This window comes from Gavialis gangeticus, unplaced genomic scaffold, assembly GCF_001723915.1.
Source record: "Gavialis gangeticus isolate Ggan-Ray unplaced genomic scaffold, GavGan_comp1, whole genome shotgun sequence".
In the NCBI taxonomy this organism is placed as follows: Eukaryota; Metazoa; Chordata; order Crocodylia; family Gavialidae; genus Gavialis; species Gavialis gangeticus.
In genome coordinates, this window is record NW_017729025.1 from 22,533,818 (window position 1) to 22,545,695 (window position 11,878).

Here is an 11,878-nt window from a genome sequence, read left to right on the forward strand (position 1 = left end):
ACCGTTGGGAATGACAAGCATAATTTAGCCACCATAAGAGGGAGAAGTCCACACAGGTGTTGTAATTCATGATGGCAGCCACCATTCCTACTAGTGTTTTCAGCTGGTTAACAAAACAATGTTGCCAAGTCTTATAATTTTAATCACAAATTTCAAGATTTGTACTGGGGTTTTTTTAAGCCCCAGGTGCTGGAAACATGATATTGCAGAAGAACAAGCATGTTCCTGGTCATTTCAGCTGCAATGAAAAGCTTTTTTAAAAATGACGCAAATACAAGCTCAGAAAACAGAAGAAAAATAAGAATAGGCTCAATTAGTCCTATAATTTTTACCTAATTTCCTGATTTTGAGGGGGCCAGATTCTACTTTTGAATGTTAGGGGTTGGGAGTACTGAAATAAGATCACATGACTGAGTGAAACTGAAGAAAGCTTTGCAATGCGTATAACAAAACTTCAGGTAACATAATTTTTAAGTTAAAGGAAATTGTTCAAGTTTGCTCTCTTTTTGTAAACATACAACACTGGCTAGAATTAAGTAAGAATGCTTCACCACGGGACTTTAAAAAAAAACTTTAAATGCATTCAATTTGAAAGCAACACCCCCTATTGAAACAGAAGGAGAGACATTCATAGCTTTACTACATTTTGCTATACATTTTAGGGCCAGATCCTCATTTGACATGACTCCACTGAAGTCTGTTGTGCTACAGTGATTTTTCACCAGCTGAAAATCTGATTTATTGTATCTGCAATAAAAGGTACTTGTATCATAGTGTCCCGATTATATCTGCCAATAAGCTACTTAAATGGCTACTGACAACTTCCAGTGCAAAACTGCAGCTGACAATGTCATGTGCTTGAAATTTCCAGTCAAAAAATAGAAGACCAGCTTTTGTACTGTATCCTCCACTTAACAGCTCTTCATTAGGACTAATACATCCGTTCAAAGATTTTCTTCCTGGAAATATAGGGGTTGGAATGAATTAGTACAAAGTTCAAATGTTGTCTACATTTGCCAAATCAATCTACCTACTAATTTTTTGCTAAATTCATGTTAAATAACTAGAAGGCATGACATTTCTCCAGCACTTTTCTTGGAACTCAAAGAACTCTATGAATATTCATTAAGAGCCAAGCCTAAAATCTATTCATTTCAATTGGTATTTTTAGTCTTTTAAATGTGAAAATACCTTGTCCAAAGTCTTCAAGTTAGAAGCAGAAATAGTATTCAGGTATGTCAATTCCCAGCCTTCTGTTCTCTCCCCAGCACCACACTACTCCAACATTTCTTTTTCTGGCAGTATATTTTTTTTCCCCTAAATTAGTTTGCCCATGTGCAGAGGGAAAAAATTCTCACTTCATAGCAAATAAAATGAAACATGATTCTGGAGTAGAAAGTCAGGCAAATTTTCTATTGTGTTAGAAAGCAGCACAGTTGTATTCAAGGTTGTTAATAAGTGATTCTATTTAAATATGCAGGCAGACTTCTTTAGTATGCAAGCTCCTAGGACCAGTTTTACCAAGATGGCACACTGCATTTCTAATCCTTTTAGATTATTTTTGTAGCAGTCATTAAAGTAAAATAGAGATTGAGTTTTTTTTTTAAAAACATTCAGATTAAGAAGCAGGCCAACTGTCTGTGTAAAAGCCTTAGCAAATAAACTGAGATATTCTCAAATATTAAAAGTGTGCTGCCAGAGAAAATGAGCATGGTTTCTAAAGCTGCTTTCTGAAACTGTTGTTAGAGATAGCAGGATAAGCTGTTGTAATCCTGATTCTGGAAGCATGGATACCACAGCTTTCAAACTGCTGTAGGCAGTAACCAGGAGACCTTTTTTCCCCCGCTCTTCCCGAAGCCTTAAACCTGTTTCCGGCTCAGTGAAGTGGGAAATACAAACAGTGATCCTATAGCCAGTTTCTGCCACCAAGCAGATGGCAACTGCTGGAAGCCAGTAACACACATCCTGGTCATTGCAACTTTATTGGGAGTGCCCACCAATGTGAATAAATGTCTTCAGACTGACTAATTAAAAGGGCTGTTTTCATTAGTCGTGACCATCTGTTAGGCCACAGACCTGGTAGAATTTCACACTGGTGGAGGTGAGTAGGTGGGAGTAAACACAAAGTATCATAAAGCCTGTAAAACTATTGTGCTCCAATGACAGACTAATTAGGTTCTCAGCAATGCAATCCTTAGATTTGCATTTGTCCAAGAAAACCATCCCCAGCCCTTCCAAACAGACCTAAATTATTTAGGTGGGCAGGTACACTCCGGAGCCCTAGGGCTCACCAGCAAAGCCAATCTTCGCTGCCAGCCCAAGTACCAAATGTTTCTTAGTTTCTCTCAAACTGCTGTGACTCACCATGGTTCTCCTTGTGTTTCCAAATTTTAAGTCTTCTCCAGGAATTCCAGGCAGGCAGGAAGACAGAGACAGACAGCCAGAATTCGCATTTTCTATTATCCCAAAATGACAGAAGATCAGCTTGTAGAAGATCAGAAAGAGAAAACACCACCAAAGCTTCACAAAAACATTTGGACACTAAGGCTAAGTACAGATAGTCAAAAAGTCTGAGGCAGAATCTAGTCAATCTTCGCAGGTTAGTTTTAGTTGCATGGATTGAACTGATAAGCAAGTAAACAGACATTCACTTTTGATTCTGGAAATGAAGCCTCATGCCTGCAGTGGCTCAGGCCAGAAACCAGGGGAACACTAGAGCAAGACTCCCTGCTAAACTGCAGCAGACAGCTTGGGCCAAGGCTAACACCCCACCCTGCGATGGGGGGCGGGGGTTGTGGGGAAGGTGTAAAGTATCCTGGGATGCCGGGGGACTGAGTTGACTTGAATCTGGAGGGCATCTGGGACAGAAGTTCAATAAACCAATTTAATCTAAATCAGTTTAGTCTGATACTACATCCATCCAGGTTTATCTTAAACTGGTTTTAGACATTTTGAAAGCAGTTTATGTGCACTGGATTTCTATTGCGATACAGATTTGAACCAGTTTCCAATCCCTTATACCAGTCTGTGTAATTTCTGTCCTAGCCTAAGAGACCGGGCAGCAATATCCCTTCAGGTTCCCATGTATATTTCAAGGTCATTTCTATTAACTCCCTGCACAGTATAAAGCATTACACATTCTATTCTTCTGTCTTAGTTTCCAAGTCATGTATTTATTGACAGGCAAAATACAGCGAGTCATATTTTCAGTTCAACTTCCATTCAGGGGAAGCCATTTCAGCAAACTCAGCAATTTGCCTCTACAGCTTCACTCTCTTAACTGTGTTTTTAATTAAGGGTTACACGTTCAGCCCATCTCCAATTTGCGACACCCCCTTTTTTGTGCATGTTTGCAAAAGTGAGTGCCTCAATTCTCACAGGACGATACCCAAACCGCTTCATATGGGAAAAACCAGAATGGGTTTTCTCCAGCAGCTAGACTACAGAAAAGGCTTGTAAGTTCTCTCATAGTTTTATTGCCTTAAGATTACACTGACTACATATACAACAGAACAGACCCCACAGAGCCAGCTAGCTGGCTGACTGCATACAACAGTGAACAAAACGTGTGTATTTGTTGCACGACTGCAGCTGAGGCACTTTAGATCCAAAAGCCTTGATTTCAGACTTTGAACTTTATGTACCTACTTGTATGTGTACCTACAGTACATCACCCCTGTTTTGGGCAGATGATCCCACTACTTGCGGTACTGACCTAGAATTGGCAGGAATATCAAGCCTCATCTTCCCCGTCTAGAAGATTCTTCTGAACATGAGAGAATAGGAGTGCAAGCCTTCTACGTCTCCATCTGAAAGCAAGGGTTGGTTGAATCCTTCCTAAAGAGACTCTTTTATCCGGCTCTTTGTCCATAATTGCTAAATCGGTGTTAAAGGCCAATGTTTTCAAAAATGGGCACTTAAAGCTAGGCTCTACTACAAGTCCTCTACTAGAGGCCCAGGCAAGCTGCCTGATGCAAAACTTCTATTGAGCACCCAACAACCTCCTCTTAAAGCCACTGGAATCTACTGAGGGCTCAACATTTTTGAAAATAAGCTAGTTATGTAGTTGCCTACAGATACGGATGGAGAGAGCCTCACTTCGGGCACCCATTCTTTAAAACGATGCCTGAAATGTTTTAGACAATTTGACAAGGCTTCCTTACCAACATCACTTCCTTGATACAGCAGCATCTACCTGGCTATTACTAGTTAGTGTTTGCATTAGGGCATGCTCTACGAGTCCCAGTCCCGGAGGTGGACTCCACTGGGCTGAGTGCTTGCTGTCCCACCACAGGTCAAAAACAAAGGCCTTCACCTTTAAAGAGCTTATAATCTTACTAATAGAGCTGTTAGGTCTCCAGTCAATCAGTCGGACAATTTCCATAAAAGAGGAGGGAGTTCTAGTGTTAACAAAGAGGCCTGGAAAAAACAGACAAACAAATATTTTCATGAAAATTTCAAAGTATTTATACATAAAAACAGGTCACAAACTATATCTATCTATCTATCTATATGTATATATCTATCTATATCTATATCTGTATCTAGAGAGAGAGACAGAGAAAGAGAGAGAAAGATAGTTCCTTTCCTATGCAGAGTTAAACCAAGAGACACTCAGGAAAATGGCTGCCCAATGCACTAACAAAGAGTTTTATACATAGCAAAGAGTCCAATATGTTTCTATTTAGAGTATTTTGTGACCCTGAGACAATTACCTTTTCTTTTTATTATTATTATTTCCTCATTTTATAGCTCTTCCCTTTCAGGCAAGCCAGCAGCCAACATTTCATCTCTGCTAGCCAAGGGAACGGCCGAATGACTGCTTTCACAGCCAATATCAGGAACCGAAGCATCAGCAGCTAATATGGGTTTTGAATGCCCAGGACAGCAGCTGATTTCCTTCTTTTGGAAAATTAGATTTGGGTTCGAGGAGCAGGAAGATGCTCTCTATTGGCTTTTATTCATTTTGGAATCAGATTTGAAATTTTTGGACCAGATGAGGGGATGTAAATCAGCATGACCAGTGGAGCCCCATCAAGTTACACCAACCCAGGTTCTGACTGCATTTTAAAAATACCTTTTCTTAATTTGGTATAAAAAGTGAGGATTTAAACCTGAACCAAGCAAAACCAATCATGCAATTTCCAAGGCAAATAAAGGCACAAATCCTACATTTGTAAAGGCAAAATCCTCTCATCTAAAACAATACATCCTACAAAACAGGTAACTCTTTGGTTAGATTTTATAGATGTTCAAGCAGGAGTCCTATAAGGCATAACCAAATACTTCTTTGTTTATGTATTAAGTTAATCAAGTTATCTGCTGTGAAGTTTATAGAACTATCCAGTGGATGATTTTCTAAAGCCTAAAGGAGCAAAATAAATTTATAATCGCACATTTACACAGAGCATTGCATCCGTAAAAAAAAAATGCCTTGATGGGTACATCTGTACCCCTTCTGCAGTGCTTTGAGAAGCACAACTAAGCAGCACACGTCCCTTACCCAGACACCAAACCCAGAAATAAGGTGATGAAGCTGCTGTAGGGGTCTCTAGCATGCTAATGACAGATCTGCTGCAAGGGATGCTCTCAGGATCACACAATGAAAAGGCTGGGATCAGAACTCAGGAGCTCGTGTACACATCATCTGTGTGTAGTTTAGTTTGCAACATAGCTATTTGCAACTTTGCATCATTTTGACAGCTCCCCCACCGCAGGAGAGGGAGGCAGAAGGTAAAAGTGGCCAGGGACTTAACCTTTTCCTCCTCCCCCCGCCAGCCTGCCCACGTCTCCCGTGACCGGGGAGCAAACTGCCCACAAGCCAGGCAGCTCCAAGTTGCAGGAGCCTCTGTCCTTCCTTCCGCAGCAGTGGCACCTCCTGGGCCGCCCCCCCCGGGTGGGCTGCCGGTAGGTGGCTGCTGCCCCAGCTCAGGCTCAGGGAACAGTTAGATTGAGCCAGGTGCTGCCTGCGAGCTGGAGCCGCACCTGAGCAGCTAGCACCCTGCCTGGGCAGCCCCAGGGGGCACCACCACTGCAGAGGGAAGGACTGGGTGTCCCCACCACCCCCCCAACAGCTCACCTCCCAGCCATGGGAGACATGGGCAAACTCCACGGGGAAAGAAAAAAAGAAGATCAGGCTCCTTGCAGTGACTGAAGTCCCTAAATTGAAATGGTGGGTTTTTAATCGTTGCAATTAAAAACCCACCATTTCAATTTAAGCGGCTACACCCCCATCACATGTAGAAGTTCCCTAGGTGTCTCTACTTGATGCACTAGTCCATTCCTGTGATTTATCAGTGCCTAGCCCTTAGGTCCTTGTAAGATTTTGGTGAGGAAGAAATAGTGTCTTTACAGTCTCTATAAGAGAAAGCCATAATGGCATTAGAGTTTATATTTAAAATATATGACATGCTCCAGAGAGTTCCTCCACCACAGCTTGCAAGGCTAAACTTGACATTCACAAGCAGCAGCAGCAGCAGCACTGGGCAGTCTCAATTTAAAAGTAACAAATCTTTTGAAGGTCACTTAACATGGACATGCAGTCTGCCCCCCCCCCCCACCCCCAGTTTCCCTGACTGAATTCAAAAGACGGAGCTGTCAAAAAAGATGAAGAGAAGCCAACTGGGCTTCAGACCCCTCTGGTCAGGGGCTCAGGAAAGGAGAACTGAAAACCTCAGGATTCAGGAAAAATCTCAACAGCTCCTGCCCCAGCCCTGAAAGAACTAACAGCCAATTACAGTGTCACCCTAGCCCCAGGCATTAGCACAGAGCAGGCACCCTGAAGAAGTTTTTTTGGATGCTCCTCCAGTGCTCCTCCAAGTTTTCCAATAATCTTGCAGAAAAATGGACTTTTAATAATCTCCAGGACTTAACGAAAAGCTTCTTGGGCATAGCAGCACCCAGTGAAATTCCATGCAGCCGACTGCGCTCTGCAATCCCTGCCCAGGAAGACTGCAGACAAAAGTCTGCTCATCATGGTTTAAAAACAAATACATACATAAATAAATGCATCAAACAGAGCTGATATTGGAGGTCTGGAGTATTTACCTTTGGCATATCCCTAAGGAGTTATATTTATTTTAAAATCTGATTTTAGGATCAAATAAAGAACTATGGATGCAATTCCCCTTTTGTTTGGATAGGCATAAATCAGAAGTAACCACTAAAGTCAATAAAGTTGCATCAGTATAAGAATCACCATGAGTAAAAGAAAATAAGTCTGTAGGTTTTGAATCATGGCTTTCCTGGCCGTATTCTTATTCCACTAGGAACACAAATCCCCCAGACTGAATGGCTACAATATACATTAAAAACACTCTACAAATCACTGGGATCACATTTTATCTGGTGTGCTTCTAATGACTCTGGGTTTTTCCTCCCATTTACATTTCATTCTGGGTTCAACCACGGAGCAGACCGGTTCCTTCATTCATAGCCATCACTGGGAATTCACACACAGTACAAAGCAACTGCATCCCTGCAGACTGAACATGCCACCTCTATGACATTTGAAACCTCTTCTGGCCTGAAGATCAAGTAGTGCAAATCCATTTTTGAACTTGCAAATCTCGAGTCCAGGGAGTAATGCTGAGCCTCAGGCACTGTTAGGGTAGTGACTGTGGTTCACTTGAAAAGATCATAAATATGCACATAAAAGCTTTAAAAAATGTGTATAACGTAAGTGAATAACGTACAGCACTGAATTCTAGGGAGAGAAGAAAAGTTTAAAACAGAGGTTGCATTGGCATGGGAAATACTGCTTATAGCAAACCATCATGTGCATAAAAGCATTGCAGACTTGGGCTTTCATGCCTGTGCTAAGGTGGAGTAAAGACAAGGGCAAGGGAAAGAATGATTCCTGTCCTGGCTAATGCATCCTATAATAGCAGCCTGAGATGACCACCAGTGACAAAAGTACAACACAACGAGTAAAACCACTCAGCTAAACGCGCCATTACGATACATGCACAGTTGTTTTATAAGCAGACCAGGGGAAGGTTGGTACTCATCACCTAACAACATATGATTAGGCTCACTTCAAAAGTGAAGACAGTCAGGTGATGCGAGGGTTCATGCAAACCAGGCATATGATAAAAAGCTATACGCATGTAAAAACTGGACCAACTTTGCCCTCCTCCAGATGACGTGCTTGAGTAAATGCAAAGTGATATTTTCCCTTGCCACATGTTATGAGATAAAAAGAGGTTATAAAATCTTCCATTTCTTGATTACATGCGACCATAAATGCCAGCCTGTTTTAATTAAAAGGACGGAGCATCAGCATTTAACAAGGTTTATAGGGACTGCTTAGAAGAAAACGTGTCTTTACACATCTGTAATATGCTGGATTGTTATAACAACGTACAGCTTGCCACACCACATGTGAAGTGTACATTGCTCAGCAGCGCTGTCTGAGGGCTTCCCGAGCCATTTACATATTCCTCCCAAATCAAAGTAATGGGCAAACTCTGCAGCATGCATCTCAGTTACCTAGATACATACTGGTTTTGCTCAATTTATGTGCATGGTGCTGTCTTCATTGCCTCTGAGCAATTTTGGCTAAAAAGGATGATTCCTCCAAAGTATAATAGAAGGTTGCCCAGCAAACCAGCCCTAAGCATTTTTAATGTGTCATATACCATCAGTGATCATGACTCCAAATGTTAGTGGTCCTCATTGAGGTCACTTCCATTATATACTCATCTTTTCAGGGCTCTACTACATTCATTCAAAATCTGCCTTGAGCTCAAATTTGACACACTACCTTTTTTTATTATTATTATTATTATTATTATTATTATTATTTAGAGTTTGGAAGCCTCCCCAAAAGCATTCAGGAACATCTGAAAGCCAAGTGGAAGGAGGAAGCTATCACCAAAGAGGAGTATACCTCCACAGCAAGAGTCTGTAGGGAGGCTGTTAGGAAGGCCAAGGTGGAGACCAAACTAGGGCTAGCAACAAGGATCAAGGATGACAAAAAAGTCCTTTTTTAAATACATAGGGAGTAAAAAAAAGGCACCAGGCAATATGGGGTCCCTGCAGGATACGCTTGGCAATCTGGTGGTTGCACCAGATGGAAAAGCAGACCTTTTTAACAAAGTCTTTGCCTCCATTTTTCTGAGCAGGGACCAGGACTTCTCCCCCACCGGGATTCAGGACAGACTCAGGAGTGACTCTGCCAGGCCTAGGGTCAGGGAGGACCAAGTTAGGAAACTTCTGGAAGGGCTGGACATGGTCAAATCAGCAAATCCAGACGCTCTCCACCCTAGGGTACCGAGGGAATTGGCAGGGGTCATCGTGGGGCCCCTGGCATGGCTTTATGAGCACTCGTGGTGCTCTGGCCAGGTGCCAAAAGACTGGAAGAAGACCAATGTGGTCTCCATCTTCAAAAAAAGGGAGGAAGGAGGGCCTATAGTTGCCTGGGTCCATTAGTCTTACTTCAGTCCTGAGGAAGCTCTTTGAAAAAAATTATCCAGAGGCACATTTGGGAGGGACCAGCAGGGGGGAGGATGCTCAAGGGCAACCAGCATGGGTTCATTAAGGGCAGGTCCTGTCAGATCACCCTGACTGCCTTCTATGATCAGATCACAAAATCATTGGACATAGGTGTCACGGTGGACGTAGTCTTTCTGGACTTCAAGAAGGCCTTTGACACTGTCTGCCACTCCATTCTCATTGAAAAGCTAGGCGACTGTGGCATTGATGCCTACACAGTCAGATGGGTCACAAATTGGCTGAGGGGCTGCACCCAGAGAGTGGTGGTGGACGGGTCATATTTGACCTGGAGGAAGGTGGGCAGTGGAGTCCCCCAGGGCTCGGTCCTAGGGCCCACACTGTTCAATTTCTTTATCAGCAACTTGGACGATGGGGATGAAAGCACCCTGTTTAAATACACAGACGACACCAAGATTTGGGGCAAGGTGGGCACACTAGAAGAGAGGGACAGGATACAACTGGACCTGGACAGGTTACAAGGGTGGGCAAATGTGAACAGGATGGGATTCAATACAGACAAGTGCAGAGTAGCACTTGGGCAGGAAGAACCAGCAGCATGCCTATAGGCTGGGGAACTCCCTTCTCGAAAACACAGTGGCAGAAAGAAATGTTGGAGTCATTATTGATTCTAAAATGAACATGGGCAGCCAATGTGAGGGCGCAGTCAGCAAGGACAACTGCACCTTGTCATGCATCCACAGATGCATCTCAAGCAGGTCCAAGGAGGTGATCTTCCCCCTCTATGTGACATTGGTCAAGCCAGTTGGAGTACTGTGTCCAGTTCTGGGCACCACACTTCAGGAGGGATGTGGACAGCATAGAGAGGGTCCAGAGGGCCACTCGCATGATCAGGGGGCAGCAGGAGAGGCCCTACGAGGAGAGGCTAAGGGACCTGAACCTGTTCAGCCTCCACAAGAGAAGGCTGAGGGGAGAGCTAATGGCAATCTATAAACTTACCGGGGGGACCAGAGGGGAATGAGCAAGACCCTGTTTCCCTGAGCACCTCCCAAAGTAACAAGGAATAACAGCCACAAGCTGACTGAGAATAGGTTCAGGCTAGACATCAGGAGGCACTACTTCACAATCAGGGCAGCCAGGATCTGGAACCAGTTTCCAAGGGAAGTGGTGCTGGCTCCTACCCTGGGGGTCTTTAAAAGGGGGGTTGACTACTACCTAGCTGGGGTCATATGAGCTTAACTTAGTGCGGGTCATATCAGCCCAGTATTCATTCCTGCCCTGGGCAGAGGGCTGTACTTGATCTGCTGAGGTCACCTCCGACCCTACAACTATGAATCTATGAAGGAGTAAAAGATACCAAACCTTTTTATGGTGCAATGTTGTTGTGCTTCTGCTTGTCAGAACTGGCTTTAATTTAAGCAATGGGATTTGGAGTGCATGCACTCCATGACAGCTCTAGGCATTATTCTAGATATTTGGGAAAAAAAAGTAAAAAATGTCAAAACAAAACAAAATGTGAACTCCCCAAATTAGCCAATAGACATAGATCAGCATCCCAACCACTGTCAGAAATTGACAGACTTACTGATGATCTTGTAACATTTTGGAGCTGGCAGGAGTCAAGCTCCCAAAAATCATGGGATTCAAAAAAACACAACAATATAAAAGTTTAGTGCTCTCTGGTTTATTTGGTTTTTAGTGTCCCCAAGGTACACCTCTTCATTCTAACTTTCTGCCAAAACTAAAACCTTTTCATTTACAAGCAAACAGCTGAGATAAATCAACTATTCTCAACTCCACTATTCAATGTCAGCCACTTACTAAAATCTCATTTAACAGAATCAGCTGCTTATTAGCACCAACAACTTAACCTGCCTTATGTGTACAAGCTTTTTCCCCCACTAGAATGAAGCCTGCATGCAAGCGTGTTTACTGCACAGGTAGCAACTGCTGAGCATGCATGATCATCTCGTTCGCATTTTTACTTTGGTCTCTACTTTTGTAACAACTAGCAATCCTATGCTGCAGCAAAGTGCTCTGCCCAGTGTGACTCTAATAAGCAGCAAACATGGTTTCATAGGATTCACTGACAGCTCCACTGAAGTTAATAGAATCACATAGAGGGCCAACGTGGTTCCCATCTTCAAAAAGGGGAGGAAAGAGGACCCGGGGAACTACAGGCCAGTCAGTCTTACCTCAATCCTGGGCAAGCTGTTTGAGAAAACTATTCTGGCACACATCCAGGAGGGGCCAGCAGGGAACTGCATGCTCAGGGGCAACCAGCACGGGTTCATCAGCGGCAGGTCCTGTCAGACCAACCTGGTGGCCTTTTACGACCAGGTCACTAAATCATTGGATGCAGGGGTGGCAGTGGATATAGTTTTCCTAGACTTCAGGAAGGCTTTTGACACTGTCTCTCACCCCA

At 43.3% G+C, this 11,878-nt stretch overlaps 1 long non-coding RNA gene across 2 annotated transcripts in view; it reads right to left on the minus strand.

The window, feature by feature from the left end:
• Positions 1 to 10,826: 10,826 nt before the first annotated feature.
• The window catches only part of LOC109299439, a 47,581-nt gene continuing 46,529 nt past the window's right edge, over positions 10,827 to 11,878 (minus strand). For both annotated transcript variants that reach the window (XR_002097846.1, XR_002097844.1), the window contains one exon: positions 10,827 to 10,920. This is a non-coding gene — a long non-coding RNA (uncharacterized LOC109299439). The remainder of the gene's footprint in view (positions 10,921 to 11,878) is intronic.